Below are 18876 nucleotides of genomic sequence, written 5' to 3'. Positions count from 1 at the left end.
AAGCTTCTTTTGCTTCTTCTACTTCCTGTATGCGGCCATTCTCTTCCAACATCTAGAAACATCATGGTTATCCAAACCATAAAAGGAACATGCAACCCTTTCCTCATACTTATGTGGAAATTTATCATGCTTTGCAAAATCAAAAGGAATATGTTTAGAACCAGATTTATACCTGCCTCTTTCACCTTTATTGGCTTCATGAGGAGGTGAAGCAAATGAAGAAGTGGCTCCCTTTGGAACACCATCAAACTATTCAAGGTTGTTAGAGTCTTCCCAACACTTTGGTTCAAGTGAGTGCTTCTAAACACCTGCATCCTACAATTGATGTTTCAAGCTATTGTATTCCTCTTGGATACAACCTTCACACTTCAGAGGTAGAGGACATGAAATGAAACTCCTTCTTGGGACTGTTTCAATGGCTTTCATGGCAGCTTTGGAATTCTCTTCATAAGACTATCCATAGCCAAGACCCAAATATTTAGGCCTTTCCTCAACCATTATTGGTTCAACAATACCTTGTGCATGCTTTCCCAAGCCCTTTCCTTCATATCCCATGTTGGACATTAGCTTCAAACCTATGCCTTTAGTATGTTTTTTAAACGAACCAATACAAGCATTCTTACAAGAATTTGAAGACAAACTAGAATTCCTTACCTCTTCTTCAAGGTGCTACTTGACTAAGGCTTCTTGGGCAGCAAAGAGCTATGTTTCCAACTCATGCATCCTCTTCGGGTTCATATTTGCAATATGAAGTTGCCTCTCCATTTCCTGCAATTTGTCAGCAAGCAACTACTTCTCTTCCTTCATGTAATTAAGCTACTTTCCAAGGATGCTTCTCTTCCTTCCATCCTTCTACATTTCTCTCACCACATCCATCATGGTGGTCAATTATTTCTTCATGCCTTCATCAAAGAATCTTGTGAAGAGAGCAGAATTTGAGGACCCACTTGTAGAAGTTGTCATTATGCCAATGAACAAAAAACTTCAACAAGATAATTAAAGAGCTTATTCAACAACCTTTTGCAACAAACCTCCTGTGCTCCAAATATTTCCTTGAGGTCCTTTGGGATAGAAGAATGACTTTAGCGCTTCTCCTTCTTTTCCTTCCTGGACTGAGATTTTCCTTTACCTCTACAAGCTCAGAAAATGGTTAGCCTGCAAAACAAGTATACAATCAACCTCTTACTATTGAAACACCTTTCAGACAAGCAATATTTGCTTTGTCAATCAAGCATTCTAATATAAGCTTCTTAAAGGTGTGGTTAATGAAACTTAAGCTCTGATATCTCCTGATCTAAAAATGGGTCTCTTAGGCTTCTTGTCTAGCTTACAAGAACATCTCCCACTTCCAAAGCTTGAATACTCCCAAGTCCAATTGATTAACGAATGTGGAATTAAGAAATTCTTGAAAATATAGGCATTTGCTTGTATTTATTGTTGGTTGTTTATGTGCTTTGAAATCTATTGCATATGTTGATATTTAAAATGTGCTTAAACATATATATATAAATACATATAACAGTGAATAAATAAGCAACAAATAATCTCATAGAAACAACGATTTAATTTGGAGTTCACCCACAACTCTTGGGCTACATCTCCGTAAGCTCTAGTTAATTCAATTAGGCTCTCTGGGATTATGGAATTAGTATTTTTTACAAGCTCTTCTCCCAACTCCTGGTGTTTTACACAAAAATAGTGGGTTCAGACACCAGTTAATCCCCTGGCTCTTGAAGCTCTGGCTCTTGGCTTTGGCTCTTTAGATGTTTGTTCTAGCTCTTGGCTCTCACTCTAGCTCTTTGGCTCTAGTTCATGCTCTTGGCTCTGACACTGGCTCTTTGGCTCTGGCTCTATCTCTTTGGCTCTTCGCTCTGGCTTCTTTCTGCCTTCTCTCAGGTTACAACTCTCTCTGGGGTTTTCACTTGAACTCCAAGTGACTCCTTTGGCTATCTTTTGCTTCTGTGCTACCTCTTTGGCTTCTACGCTGCCTCTTTTGCCTTAGATTCCTACTTTGGCTTGGCTTCCAGCAACAAAACCCCCAAAAACACCCTTAACAACCAAAAATCCTCTCATTCTGTTGTTCTGTGGCTTTTAAGCCAAATCAGTGTTGTTTGTTCATTGTTCCTCTCGGGCTTTCTGTCTTCCTTCCATAGTCTGCTCGTATCCCTTCTTTGAGTGTTAACAATCATTGCTAAATGCCCTCAGGGATGAATACCACCTATTCCACAATGGAAGGAGCTATCGAAGCTTTAAATTCTTCTGAAACAATATTTCTCTGTTTACATAGAGAACATTGTAAAAACATGGGAAAATCCGCATAAAACACAATTTCGGACTTGAAATTCCCATAACTATGCTTTATTTTCCTATCGGGTCCACTCGTAAGTTGCTATCATAAGTTGCAATTGGCCTTGTTCCTTTTTATTTTATAATTACGTAAAACTGTGAAAATAATGTAAAATGGCTCCCTCCGGACTTGAAACATTATATAGAGGCATTTCGGAACCCTTTCGGATCCGTAATATCGCATCAGGCTTAACTTCTTTGTATTTTGTTTAATAAACGAAATACAAAATCACAAAGGAAATTGGTGCTTTCCGGACTTCAAAACATATGTGTTTCTAAATTAATAAACCCCATCAAGTTTGTATATCACATCACACATATAACATATGGTCACTCCCCTATAATGCTCCGATTGCAATATGTTGATTTCAGCGATCGCACCATTGCATCGCCCGAGGTCCCACCTTTGCCTTGCGGTATCCCCGATTATGATCCGTCGATATTGGTGATCGCCACATCACTCGACTCGATCCCATCACATATCTACCTCCAATCTGACCCACCAATCACCGCCAATTATGATTGCTGATTAGATCTGGACCGTTGATCGGCTCGATCCGATGGCCCCTACGCAACCACTGTTCAAGCCTTCGATAGCCTTTATTTCATGGTTTTCTTCATTTTTTTAAGGCCCAATAGTGTAATCCGATATCCTTAATGCTTCCCCCTTTTCGTTGGTTTTTCCCTTTTGGGAGATTTGGAAGACTTAGAGGGTTTTTACACCCATTATTTAAGGGATTTTTGCATCTTTTTCCTTTTATGATAGCTTTCCCATCTGAAGTTTTTTTTCACCCATTTAAGCTATGTTTGATTCAGAATGAAGGGATCTTTATAATGAGACTATTTCTGAGAGTAGTCCGTGACTTTCATTTTCCTCTGATTTACAAAGGATTTGTGCCTTTTGGCAGCTTTCACCTCTTATATGAAGTCTTTTAGACTTAAATGGTTATCCAGGATCCATTTTTGGATCATCAAAGGGGAAACTAACAATGATATTGTAGGTAAGGGTCTTACCTTAATCAAGATAGGCCCAGGAGGATATGTAAGTGGAGGATTATAAGGAGGTATTATACATTCAGTACAAGGGTCCCCAGACATAATAGCCTATGGGTCAGTATGTTGTGATTTAGGGTTTGAAACAAAGTACTAACACCCCTTACTAGTGGGGGAATGTGACTTTACAAAATTGAATTAAGTGATGTATTATATATAGTATTTGTGAAGAAGGAAAGTTCCCTCTGCAGACAGAGACAACCCCTCTAGCCCTAGAGTGGCTCTAGTCACAAAAAAGACAATACCAAAGAAAATTTCCTTAGAAAGTTGATGCCATGAAGACTTACCTTCAAACTGTCGTTTGATGAAGTACCTGTTGTGTTGCTATAGCTCTTGTTTTTCTAATCACTTGTACCTAAAAACAACATACAAAGCACAACCACAAACATAATAGAGTACAACAAAAACTATTACTTAAAGATTCAAGGAGCTTCAAGCTATCATTACGCAATTCGACATATGATATAGGAAATAAGATATTGATTTGTATTAATGCAAATTAAAGTAGAAATTACAACCAAGCCTTGATAGCATAAACCTCCTTGAAGGGTCCTGTCAGCATGTCTCCATAAGAATTCACTCATAGACTGTCTCCTAATAGACGAATAAATCTCTCTCCTACCCAAAAGGCTAATGTTAGAACATTCTTACAATAAAAAAAACTCCACTCAAAACCATCACAAGTTAAGTTATATGAGAGGCTACTTCCACACTCTAGCAAAACTCTCTACTTTTACTATTGAATTCTTGAACTCTGAAGCTAGTTGACCTCAATCATGGGGGAAGTATTTATAGGAGGAGCAGCTTCCATAACAGACGGGAGAAAGAGCTTATCTCTTTGATAGGTTGCACAAAAGGTGGAACAACCATCCTAAAGGAGATAGGTGAGCTCATATAACCCAACAACCAACCCTAGGATGGCCCATGAAGCTGTTACACTTCAATGTTTCGACGAGTTGTATAAAAAAATTGCCAAAAGTAGCTTGTCACGAGTGCAACACAAAGACAGAGTGAAGACATCACTAGGGATAGTGCAATCTTGGCCATCTTCGTGGGTCGAACAATTGTTGTCCTGTGACAACCCAAAAACATAGGTAAAAAGGGTCTGCTCTAGGAGTAGTGAATTAAGGTATTCTTCCTGAGATGACAAGGAAGACATTGACACATAATTTGAAACATGACCCAAGGAAAATGTCAATAACACAGACCGCCAATGTCTGGCATGAGGGAATGTGAGGTTGGTGACAAATTATTGTGTAACAGATGCCCCCTAAAGCATGAAGTCCGAGAGAGTGGGAGGGGTGAAATTCTTTACGAATCTATAACTGAAACAAAACACCATCGCAAAGAACTGCAACGCAAGTACAACTAATATCTCTGATGCATGAGTACATAGTGAAAGGAAATACATATACATAAGGCATGGGGACATTCATCCATAATATAAACATAAATTATCTGTGGTATGGATGCATCCATCCAATCAAAATGACCATATGAAGACTCAGGTATGGTCACATCAATCCAATCAAAAGAGTCATGTATACAATCATGAACCAATTCATGCAACCTGGACTTGTGTAATCTGAGCCTAGGGCCTTGAATCCCAAGCCGATCATGGTACAAATTCTAATATGAAAATAGATGTGCTGAAGTCAAGCATACTAGAAAATCACTTGATTATCAGTCAATGATGTAAACCGTTAACAAGCACGAGAGAGACCACCAGTAATGTCAATGGTTCTCAAGGTACTTCTAGTAAAATCCACGAAGTGTGAAGAATGATCTGAAGTTGAACACCCGTGAAAGCACCTTGTTGAAGGCCAATAATGAAAGCCATTCGTCGAATGCGAAGAACTTTCCATTAAGGCATGCAAGCTCCAAGGTACCAGAAAGGAGTCTCTAGATCAACTTTCTGGATAATGAGCTGAAGTAGACAGGAAGAAATTGGTCAAAGGAGGGCCATAATGTTTCCCACATCATCGATGCGAGACAAAGGAATAAGATGAATGTGGATGAGATAGAGATTCGGAGGAAGGTGTTTAAGTATAAAAACTGCAGAAGGATTAAGCTCTTAAACATATTAGTGACACGACTCCAGAGTTTGGCAACATCTTGGTACCAAAGGATCAAAGATCATGATGACACAGTAGGGATCAGATGGAATGAGGCAAAATGGATAACCCAAAAGCTGGAAGGCCAACAATAAAATGAGGATATACCAACCCAACACGAAGCAAAAAGAGTTTCAATATTCAAGAGTGACAAGCTACCACAATAATTAATACATTCAACATAATACTTCCAAATTTTTCCCTACCATTTCTGGCGAGTACCCCAATTATTTTTGAAACACAAGCTTGAAGGGGATAGCATATGCTTGTAATATAAGTTTTTCCTTCGGACAAATTTGATCTAGTAAGTTTTAACGAGCCCTAAGAAGGAGAAGCTTGGTCTCGTCATGATGACAAGTCCTATATCATCAGGGTTTAATGAGTCTGAGATAGGTAAAACTCAGAGTCTTTTTCATATTTAGAGTGTTTGAAAAAGACACAGAAAAGAAAACTCCAAAGGTCCCATTTTGTAAATTTGCCCCTCGAATCTGAAAAGGTAGAAAACAATACCCAAGGGAACCTATTGACCATGAGATATCAACGTATACCTTTTTCGTAAATAATCCATCCCAATCTGTAAAAGGGATAAAATTATACTGGGTAGATGATGCTTCACAGCCTTTAACAAGTTCAAAGCGACAAGAGCTCGACAATATTTTCATTTTTAAAAGGTCGAAAAAGAGCCGAAAGTGGACCCCCGATTTTTATTCTCTTTAACAAGTCAAAAGGGAAAAATACTCGACAATATTTTCATCATTTATGAGTCAAGAAATAGCTTGAACATGACCATCCTTGAGGAACAAATGATATAAAAGGTAGCAACTACTTCTGACAATGGAGGAGCTGCTCAAAACACATAATGGTCAAGAGGCTGGCTAATAAAACCACTCATCGATGCGATCCCTCAGGAAAGTAAAAACAACCAAGTGAAAGCATATGATCCGCCAAAGAGATGGTGGTGATGGAATGAAACAACCAAGGCTCATCTAGCAGAAATCAGTTGACTAAGATGACAATCACGAGATGTAAAGCGGGTGTGGGTTCATTTTTACACAAGCTTGAACCATGGAGAACTATGCATAGATTCAGTTTCATGTTTACACAAGCTTGAAATGAAAAACTAAATTTGCACTATAAGTTGTCATGCCCCCAGCATAATGACTCAAATTGAGGTACATGCCCCCCAAGCTTCATTGCATTCAACTAGGTGGATGGAATGAAGGTTCACTTGTGAGATCTTGGAAAGACTCGACTACGATTTTGCAAGGTATTACTCAAAGACTCGATTTGGGAAAAGGGAGTTGTTTCATTTCTTTAATGAGGTTTACACAATAAAAGAACTATCCTCAAGATCCTTGTTTCATTTTTTAATGAGCTTGACAAAAGACAAGGAACCATCCTCATACATCTTGATTCATTTTTTAGTGAGGTTGACACAAGACAAGGAATGATCCTGATACTCCTTGATTCATTTTTTAATGATATTGACACAAGAAAAAACTATCCTCAAACATATTTTCATGGACCAAAGGAGAACATGCCTCCCAAGAGGTCTTCACTAGATGGAAGGACCACACTCTGGGAGGAATACATGTCATTTGGTACAAAAGACAGATTGGGTTCCAATGCCCCTAGTACATAATGTACTATACCATTTGTGTGATCATCAACAGATGCGGAGGCAAAACAGGTAGCCACATAATTGACCTGTGGCAGGGAAGCTACTGCTTGCAAACAATAGTTGATAGGGGATGATGGTTGCAAAGGAGGTTCTTGGTGACCAATGAATGATAGATGATCAATAGTCACAATTAGTCCTTCATGTGGAAAACAAACCACACGAAAAAGCAAAGAAACAAGAGCTCCCATGACATTAATATAGTCATGCCAAAGGAGAAGATTTAAATCTAATGGACCTTGGACTAACAAAACGTCTATGTGATGATCTTTCCTTGCAAACTAATGGGAAACTATGGAAGGGTCCCTAAGGGTTGACTGCTTCCTATGTTGAATGCCAACAGATTCTAGGTTACAAGCACAGGTTGTGGGGAGCCAAAAGCTTGCCATGTAGTGGAATACATGATGCTAATAGACACACATTCATCTAATATAGTGCTAGGTAGCACCATATTATAGGCTTCTACGGTGATCTGGAAAGGCACATAAGATGGGAGGTGATAAGCAGTCAAGTGACTCCAATTGAAAGAAATGACAGAACTACTTGGTGGGGGTATCATATGATCGCCCCCATGCTTTACAGGAATAAAAGAAGGACTCTCCTAAACAACTGGGGTAGGAGGGTCTTCGATTTATGAGAATCTGAGGAGATGAGAAGAACATGAGCAGTATGATCATGACTGTCTTCCGGAACAGAGTGAGCAACTAGTGGTGAAACCAATTCGACACTCTCTTTGACCAATGGTTGGTCAGAAACAAACACAAGAGAGTCAGTCTTAGGAAGAGTGGGATGGGAAAAAGATGAATCCATGTCAATCTCTTTACCAACCAGGGGAGGGTTAGAAGAAAGCCTCTGATACCCAACAGGGAGTTGGGGTCATGGAGCTTCAAGGTCTTCCAAAACATTGGAATATTATCCATAAGTGGACAAAGGTGAAGAAGATGTTCTCCTTCACATAACCTATAGGGAAATCTAATCTTCCATTTCTTCTTTTCATCGCTAGCCAAAAGTGCATCATTGACATGATCTCTAGAGGACAATGGGGATGGCCAATTTTGAGACCATACCTCTAAGACTCTGGGAATGCCAGGACAGTCTCGGAGGATATGGTCACCCTTACACAACCTACAAGTGAATTTGACCTTCCATGGAGGATCATAAGGTTTGCCAGTAGGAGGTGCATTTGGGGAAACAGCCATATGGTCAGCCCCTTGCTTAGATGACTTCTTCTTCTTCTTCTTAACCTCTTGGTTACTAGATTTGAAACTTTCGCGAGGCGAAGTAGAAAAGGAAGGTGAAGAAATAGGGGAAGAAGGTGAGGGGTCAACCTCAGAATCATCATGCCGTGATTTGAATGATGGAGATGAGGGGCAGGCATTGAGACACTTGGGATCACTAAGGTCGAAAATAACTAGATAGGTAAACCAATGGTTAACCTAGGGATGGAAAACATTGCCATATAAGGAGCACCAACATTTCGAAAGGAAGGAAAAGGAATAGGATTCCCTTCTAAGGGCAACACTTGACTGGTAGCCTCCAGAAATGTTACCATTTGAATCGACTCTAAATAATTGCTAAGGTCAACTTTCACCAGGAATATTTCATAGGAAGTTAATTTTATGACACTACAACAAAACTTTTCCTTTTCATATTTTAAGAGTCGAGAAAAGGATGAAAAGTGAATCTATCGCTTTTGATTGGAAATGAGCTTGAAAATACAAGTGCTCAGATGATCCTTTTACTTTTAGAGAGTCAAATAGGAATGTAAGTGACTGCTCTGGAACTCTAGGAAAAATCTCTACCAAGCAAGCGTGAACTGCAGAATACTTCTCGGCAAACCAAGAAGTACGAGTAGGCAATCTCCCCGAATGTTGTGTTCGGTATATCATCTGTGAAAGGTGGCCAACTCAGTTTCCAATGGATAATAGGATTGCAACTTAGTGGGGTATCCCATCATATACGTGACGGTATAGGCAGTACAAGTCCGTACTAGCACTTATCGAATCAAAAAAGGAGGAATCTCCCGACCTTAGTGAAAACAACGACCACTAGGTTTAAAGATGCTAGAACACATCTCTAGCCTAGACCTCTAGATACGAGCGTTAAGTTTCAATGCTTCCTTACGTTAATTGAATCAATTTTAACAGTTGATCTTGAATTAAATCTTAGTTTCAAGGCCCTACCGAATGTATCTTCAAATCTCCTAGAATGCAACTAAATGAGAAAAGAAACCATTCCTTTTCAATGAACAACTAACTAAATACAAATGAGAAGTTCATTTCAAAGTAAGTAGAGCAACAAGCAAGCAAATTCAATAATGGTACTTTTCGTTGTCTCGCAAGAAAACCAATCAACAGGAAAAAGTTATGCTGTTATCTTTCACTAACTTGCAAGCAATATAATTAAGAAAAGGAAAAACACATCTTTCATTTTTCAGCTTATAAATGCGAAGAATTTACTAATGCAAAAGATTGTTATCATTTCCTAATGCAAAATGAATGCAATAGTTTGATTTTTCAAATAAATGACAAGCAACCAAATGAAAAATGCAAAACAAAGCTAGTTTTAAGCCTTTCCCGAATGAAATCGTTCAATAAGAAAAGAGAAACATTCCACTCAGAAACTAATCAAACACTCAAAACAAAGAAGATGTTACCTTTTGTGAAACTGGAAAGCTTTCTCACTGACCAGGAAGTAATGTGATCTATGGCAAGTGAAGAAAGGAAACTAAATGAACAAAAATTGAAATTTTTGGTAACCAAATTTCACATACCAATCATGAAGGTCAAAAAACAATTAATAAAGAGAAGCCTCAAACAAAGCAAGGGATCATGCCAAACATAGCCCAAAGATCCAAACGAACAAGTAACCCAAGAAAAGCTAATGTTTCAAGAAACCCTAAGGTAAACAAGTCACACAATCCAAAAGGAAAAGTTTCAAGGGAATGAAACTCAGAATCAAATATTCTAGCAATCAACAATTTGACACACAATAAAGAGGTAGAAGAGAAGCTCAAAAGGATAGGACACACTAGCCAATCACCAAGCAAAACCTAAAAAATGAAACAAACAGGAATCTTCGGGAGCATAAAACTGCAACATGCGATGACAATAAAATGTCACACCTCCCTAACTAGCAACTTTGCAACGTTGTCGCCAAAGTAGACCAGTTAATAGCATCGAGCCAATTTCAGATCTATTTGCAACTGTGAGGTGATTTAATTGTGCCAAACAACAGAAGGCACAACTAGTCAGATAACGTAAATGCAACTATCTTCATGACTATCATAAAATAAACTGCGATGACCCTAAAAACAAAGGAAAAAATTCAAAATTCAGGTGAGGGAAGGCCAGACCTATCACTAATGACAAAGGAAAGACTACCAAGAGTAGTCAAACAGCCCATAACATGAAGAATTCATCACAAATGTAAAGGAGACAATAAATAAGTAAAATAAAATCAAATTAAGAGACAAAAAACAACGAATCCCCATTATGGTCGCCAACTTTAGACGGAGACAAGTTCCCTCTATGGACAGAGGTAGTCCCTCTAGCCCTAGAGGGGTTCTAGTCACAAGAAAGACAATACGAAAGAAAATTTCCTTAGAAAGTTGATGCCGTGAAGGCTTACCTTCAAACTGTCATTCGATGAAGTCCCTATTGTGTTGCTCTAGCTCTCATTCTTCTAATCACTTGTACTTGAAAATGACAGACAGAGTGCAACCACGAACATAATAGAGTACAAAAAACACTATCTACTTAAAGAGTCAAGGAGCTTCAAGCTATCATTACACAATTCGACATACAATATAGGAAATAAGTTATTGATTTGTATTAATGTAAATTAAATTAGAACTTACAACCAAGCCTTGACGTCGTAAGCCTCCTTGAAGGGTCCTGTCAGCATGTCTCTGCAAGCGTTCACTCGTAGATTGTCTCCCAAAAGACAAATAACTCTCTCTCCTACCCAAAAAGCTAATGCTAAAACATTCTTACAATCAAGCAAACCTCGCTAAAAACCATCCCAAGCTAAGTTATATGAGAGGATACTTCCACACTCTAGCAAAACTCTCTACTTTTACTATTGAATTCTTGAACTCTGAAGCTAGTTGATCTTAGTCATGGAGGAAGTATTTATAGGAGGAGGAGCTTCCATAAAAGATGGGAGAAAGAGCTTATCTCTTTGAGAGGTTGCAAAAAAGGTGGAAAAATCATCCTGAAGGAGATAGGTGAGCTAATCTGACCCAAAAACCAACCCTAGGACCGCCCATGAAGCTGTTACACTTCGAAGCTTCATCAAGTTGTGTAAAAAACTTACCAAAAGTAGCTCACTGCAAGTGAAACATGGAGACAGAGTGAAGACTTCGCTAGGGATAGTGCAATCTTGGCCATCTTCGTGGTTGGAACAACTGTTGTCCCGCAACAACCTAAAAACATAGGTAAAAGGGGTCTACTCCAAGAGTAGTGAATTGAGATATTTTCCTGAAATGACAAGGAAGACATTGAAACATAATTTGCAACATGACACAAGGCAGATGTCAATAACACAGACCACCAGTGTCTGGCATCAGGGAATGTAGGGTCAATGACAAATTACCGTGTAATAGTATTAGTAACAAAAAAAACACACACCTAAAAAATAAAAACTCTAAAAGAGATCAACAAAAATCTAGGGAAAAAATACATCTAATAGCCACAACTAGTAGGAGATGAAACCCAGTATTGAAGTTGGTCTAATGTAATAGTTAAGAGGGATATGTCTATAAGAGGGAGTTGGTCTAATGCAAAAATTATGGTTACTGTTGATATTTTCTCTAACCACAGTAAGAAGGGGCAAAACACTCTCATGATGATGAGTTCCCTCCTAGAAAACAAAAAACAGAGTACATTTGTTTGTTGAATTACCAGGGTAACCCACCCTAGTCACCTTGTGTTCATCCATAGAAGTATGAATTACACGATTTTTTTATTTTTCCTTTTAGGATGAAAGCAGATGAAAGATGAACTAAATTTCAAAATAAAACATGAATTCAACCATAATAATCATAGTTTGAGATAGCAAATTCCTCAAGACACAAACAAGAAAAACACGGGCAGTGAAAATCACTAGAAAAATTGAAAGTCAGAGGTTTTAATCACTAACGCAGGCTAACAGACCAATACAATGTGTTATAGGTAGGGGTGACACACTATAGATAAGGTATAGATAATGTTATAATTCTCTACTATTCGTTACAAATAGAGTTACACAATTTTAACTCAGAGTAAGAGGGTTTAGGTTAGAGAAAAGTGCTCAAATTAGTTAGATTATTAAGCATGACAATGGTGGGTAGGAATTCAGGCAAAAGTGAGATCAAGTAGAGAAAATTTAGGAGAGGAAAAATAAACTAGGAATAAGAATTATCCCGAGTTGACTCACCAATTATTCTATAGGGATTAATGTTCAATTGGACAAACAAAAAACCCTCTTAGGTTTTCCTAGAAACCTAGGGAAGGTAGGGTAAGGGAAAGGTGATTTTATGGCTTAATATTTTCAATAAAACAATACGTATAGTAGAGATTAATAATATGAGAAGAAAGTGAGCCTATCAATCCTTGTATGTAGTTATGTTGGACTGGTCAATGTAGTTGGGAAGTGCTTCTAGATAGCTCGAAAGTGTGGTCGTGCACATAGAAATAAAAATTCAAAACTACAATAAACATCTAAACATTAATGATTAAATAAATATAAGACAAAATATGAAGAAATAATTAGTTAAACATAGGGAATGAACAATCAACAAAAATTAGGAATCAAGATAAATCGATCTGTCTTTATTGAATAACAAGGATATTACAACCATCAGATGTAGTTGCAACAACACCTCCTCTAGCTCTTACCTCCAAATACTCTCTCTCTCTCAAGTTAGATCTCAGTAGCATAACAATGGAAGAATCCCATCCATTTTTCAATGGAAAATCCTCCAATATATAGGAAAAGCTTCCTCATGCTTTATGGATCTTTTTGCTTTTGTATGCTTTCGTTGTTTAGGAAAAAGTTGAATACGAGGATGAAGAGATCACATTAGACCATATGAATTTCTTTAATCTAACAAAAGTGTCAAAGTTAGTTAGCTTAATATTTTTGCCTCGTGACTGACTGAGAATTTGGCAACACAAGTTAGATGAAAAGGACAAAGTGTTATAGACTAAGATACCACTATCCTCATGGTAAACCTTGTGTTACAGTCTTAAATAGGATGAAGAAATAGGGTGTATTTCAACCAAAATCATATATTCTCCTCTAATTTGATGAGGACGTATTTTCATGGATAATGTCCCTGCAAAATCCCTATAAAGTTGGATCTATCTCCCTAAAATCCTCATATTCCTTTAGTGCATAAATTGTTCAATATATCCTTGAACCATAGGTGAGTAAATAAAAGGAGACTGTCAAGTTGTAGGTGATTAAATATAAGGGACAAGCCTCCTACATATCCTCTAGTTTCCTTCAATGTAATTATGCATAATAAATTCACCTCTTTCCTGCACATTAATCATGTTAGGCCAAATATATGATAAATATCCTTAATCTTCCTAAAAAACACGTTATAGTCAAAAGGGTGCTATCACATGAAAGGAGAGAGGTAAATGTATTTTGGAGGATGGCCATGTAGGTCCTTTTATATACCTATTATTGAGGTCCACCACCCCAAGAGGTTTACCAATAGTTATAGTTGGAAATAATTATTATTATATTGTATTAATGGAGAAATGGTTGCATGATTGTAACATAACCCCTTAAGTTAGGATTAGTTCCTAGGTTGTAGGAGCTTATTCTCACCTCCCTTTTCTTTTGTGATGTATTTATTGAATCATATTTGGTTAATTGAATAGAGAGTGTATGCTCTAGTTTGTGCAGCCTCGAGGTGCAGCTTTCTCACTTGTGAGATGGCAGTTAATTCAATTCATTTATTCTCTTTACAATTTTTCTAACATGGTATTAGAGCTTAGATATGGTGAGCATGATTTACCTATAGATATTTCATGGCTATAGTGCCCTAGTGGCAATAGAGGAACCTCAGTGCTCACAGTTTCGGAGTCTAGGTGGTCAGGAGTGACACAGCTTACTCACAAGAGAAATTTTATTTCAAATAGGTCTTAGCATATCTCCAGCGGAGCACAAGGTGACCATCACATTTTTTGGCATAAAAGTAGCGATGATGTGGCCTTTACTTAGAGAGATTTAATCATCGTGCCCAAAAACCACACATTTTTAGTATGATGGAGCGATGAATTGTTTGTATGGTTCTGTGCATGAGATTTTTCTAGATTGATGGTGGATCTAAGTTGCAGAGACAAAGATTTTGGTAGATTGGTTGTAGATCTCTGATCGGTTCAAAGGTTCAGGTATGTGTTGAGATTATTCATTTTACAATAGCTTGTAATTGTTTACTTGTTTAGAATCGATTGAAGATCCAAGAATTTGGAATCTGATTAGTCAGAAATGAACAATTTTACATAATCTTATCTCAACGAGACTAAAAAACTTGATCGGACCAATTATGCCAATTATAAATTCAAGATACATACATTGCTTGAGGGATCGAGTGCATGGTTGATCATTAGCAGTGCTGAGTAGAAGTCAATAATTTTGATAGGTGATATGGTAGCACTAATACAAGATTGGGATAAAAGGGAGAATAATGTGAAAGTCTTATTGAATATGTATGTTAAAGGCAACATTATCCCAAATATCAGAGACTATAAATCGTATAATTAGATATGCATTACACTCAAGAAACCTTACCAAACGCAGAACACTAATCACATCTTATCCCTCAAAAGAAATTTGTTTTCCATGAGGATGGATGAAAATGAATCTATTTCAGGATTCACTACATGGGTCAAGGACCTCAAGGACACATTAGGTGACATCGGGGAGAAGGTGTCTAATTCTGATCTTGTCATAATTACATTGAACGAGATGACGTATGAATATGAGATGTTCATCATAGGCTTGTCTGCAAGGAATAAATCCCCTGCATTTGAAGAGTTAACAAGAATCTTGATATAGGAAGAAGTGCGGCGATATAAATTGAGACCACAGAATGTGAATATTTCTCTTATGGTGAAGAAAAAGCCATATAAAGGGAAACAACCACAGGGACATAAAGGTGCTAGCATTTTTCAGAAGAGACCATTTAGATTTATGTCTCCAAGTAACAGTGGTAACAAATCTAACATTAAATGTTTTTAATATGAGAAATCTAATCATTTAGCAAAGCTTTTTTAAGATACAGACATATGAGGCTAGAAATATATAGAGAAAGAACAAAGGGCACTTTTCCAATGAAGGTCACAGTCATGATCTTTGCTTATTTATTGTTGATTATTCTATTTCAACTCTTGATTAGGATGAGGCTGAAACATGGTTTGTATATTTAGGCATGTCATCACATATGACATGTAATAGACATTGGTTTGAGAATTTTGAATAAACTACTTGTGGAGCTAACAATTATCTAGGTGATGACAAAGGTTATCCTATTAAGAGGTACGGTGATATTCCAATGATGTTGGCTAATGGTAATATCATATATATCAAAAATGTGATGTATGTACCTGGGATCAAGAAGAGCTTGATCTTTGTTTCAATGATGGCAGACTAGGACCTGCAAGTCAAATTATTTAGAACATACTATGTCATAAAGGACAACAAAAAGGATCTACTTGCATCAGGAGTGCATGTGGTAGGCCTGTATAGGTTCAATTTCAAGAGCATGCCACACCAAGCTCTAGCTTCAACATGATTGACAACAAAGAATCTTTGGCATCAGAGATTCAGTCATCTCAACCTACAAGATCTCATTTTGCTGCGAAGGAAAAGTATGGTTCATGGACTTCTTGCTTTTTAGAATGTTCATTTAGATTATGATGGATGTGCATTAGGGAAAATAAATAGGGAAGAGTTTCCTCTGAATGTTCATCGGAAGAAAAGACATATTCTGGAACTTTTGCATACAAATATATGCAGACCTATGCAAACTAGGTCACTAGGTGGTGCATATCATTTTTGACTCTTTAATGATGATTGCACCAGACTCTCCTAGGTATAATTGATTAGAGAGAAGAGCAAGACATTTCAATCATTTAAAGAATTTAACAATATGGTGGAGAAGTAAACAGGGAAATTCATAAAATCCTTTGCTCTGATAAAGGGGAGAATACAAGTTGGGAGAGTTCATGAAATTTTGTAGGAATCATGGGATTATTCAACAATTCACAGTACCTCACACTCTGCAATAGAATGGACTTGAAAAATGACAGAACAGAACCCTTGTGGATTTCACATGAGGTATGATTCAAGGTAAGGGTTTATCCAATGGTTTTTGAGTTGAAGCCATCAACACTGTAGTATACTTGAAAAATAGGAGTCCAACTAAATGTCTCAACTTTAAAACTCCTTTTGAAGCTTTTTATGTATATAAGCTTGCAGTGAACCATTTGAGGGTTTTTGGGTCAAAACCTTTTTCCCATATTCACAAGGATGAAGAAGTTAGACCCTAATGCTATGAAGTTCATGTTTGTATGATACTGCACTCAGTTTAAATCTTATAAGTTGTTTAATCCTTTGAATCATAAAGTCTTTGTGAGTCCATATGTTCTATTTCATGAGTAGATTGAGGAAGGAAATAAGGAGAATAGCCTTGAAGAGTGGCACATTCCATTGTTGATGGAAGAAATAAGTGAGTAAAATCAATAGTAGTAGCAACAACAACAACAACAGAAAGAGGAACAGGTAGGTGATGTAATCAGTAAGTCAAGCCTGCTAAGGTCTAAAGCAGACAAGTTTAAGGTGAGTCCATTACCAAGAAGATCAGGTAGGCAGACTCAACTACCAGCCAGATTGAAATAATATGCTTTATTATCAAACATTTTAAATGTTATAGAGCCCACAAGTTATAAAGAAGCTAGCCAATCTCATGAGTGGGAAGCCACAATGAATGAAGAATTTGAATTTATTATTAGAAATAATACTTGCAAACTAGTTTAATTTCCTGAGGGAAAAATACGCATAGTATTATCGGGAAATCTAGTGTTTATGAAGAGCTGCTAGTCCCACTAAGGCTGGTAGCTACCTTATAAACAAACAAACTAAAACCATGTTTGTTTTCCTTTATGAGAAGTAGATAAGAGGGGAATAAAGGAGACCGACCTCTGTCTTGCGCTTGGTTCCTTGCTTGATTCCTCTCCCTTCTGATAGATCTTTGCCACTTGCTTCCTTGTCTACCTAGCTTCAAAGAGCTCCTGTAGAATCAAAGCAGCATAATACTATCCAAGAACATAGATCTACTATCATAACCAATATAGGACCAGATATATATTGACCACACAAATGCATATATCATCAATCATACAAGAATCTGGAGAAAAACTTGAATAGCTTTATTAATAATCAAGAATGGCAAAGAGGATTACAACCAATTGATTTGACCCAACATCATCCTCTCAGCAAGAAAGCCCTTCTTCACCTCATGAAAAGCTTAGATCACCCAACACTATGATGTTACACCAAGAAACCAGCAACACTTCCTTACAAGATACAAAATTCCAACCTCTGGATCTCTGGGATGAGGGATCCATATATAGATGTTTGCAAGGGGGGTGAGTCAACTTTTGAGATTTGATTGGTGTCCTCTCTCTGATAGTTCTTGATTCCACTTGGAGATTGATGATCTCTTACTCATCCATGGGTGAATGCAGAGAGGCAAGTGTCACAGGAGAAGTTTTTGGAAGATTCCATGATCCTCCACCTTGCAGATTGACCCTGCCATTTGTCCACTCTTGCCCATCGCACCCCATAGAAGTCCATTTCAGTATGTATCACACCTCCCATGTGTATTTAGGTGGGATGCAGCGCACTTTGACCATGGAGCAGGTGAGATGGTCCAATTTTGACCAGTTCTGAGTAGTTTTTCATGGAGAACTTCTAGGAGAAGATGTAATGAGTTGTCCTTATTCGTTTAGAGGTTGGAACAACACTTTTGAGGAGTTAAGAGTGCTTGGTTTATGGACATTTATGATTGGGGTTGCAGTGCCGAAAAATGTCTATAACAGTTGCCCCTAAAGCATGAGGTCGTTAATCTGTTTATGTTGGGTGAAATGCTTTATCATGAGGATCTGAAGTTTTTTCGAGCTGGAAGGCGACCTGTAATAAGATACAATACAATACATTATCTTCATAATATTTTCAAGATCTAGCTGAGGCGGGCATTCCCATGCTTATCCTTATAAATTCATTTTCATGTACATAAGACATACAATCGTCTGAGTGTAGACTGATGACTCTAGTAGAGCCATCATCCCTTAGGTTGGATGATTATCTATGCAGTAATGATGTAGATTTGATGTCTTTATTTTCCAAAATATATATCACAGCCCAGAAACTAGATCCAGGGTCTTCAATCTCGTCCGATCTTCACTCAAATTACAAGTCGATCGATGTGAGAGATGTTCTAGAGTCGAACATTGAAAGACATCGCCTGATTACCAGCCAATGATGTAAGTTGTTACCGGTAATGATGATGACCCTCAAGGTACTACAGTACAATTCACGTGGTGTGAATAAAGGGACTTGGCGTTGAACACCACGCAAAATCTTTTGGTCGAAGGCAATTGATGTAAACCTGTCGTCGGAAGTGAG

This window comes from Pinus tabuliformis, chromosome X (assembly GCF_031772625.1).
Source record: "Pinus tabuliformis cultivar Carrire ecotype Pingquan chromosome X, CPIR1, whole genome shotgun sequence".
NCBI classification, from domain to species: Eukaryota; Viridiplantae; Streptophyta; class Pinopsida; order Pinales; family Pinaceae; genus Pinus; species Pinus tabuliformis.
This window is presented reverse-complemented; position numbering follows the sequence as displayed.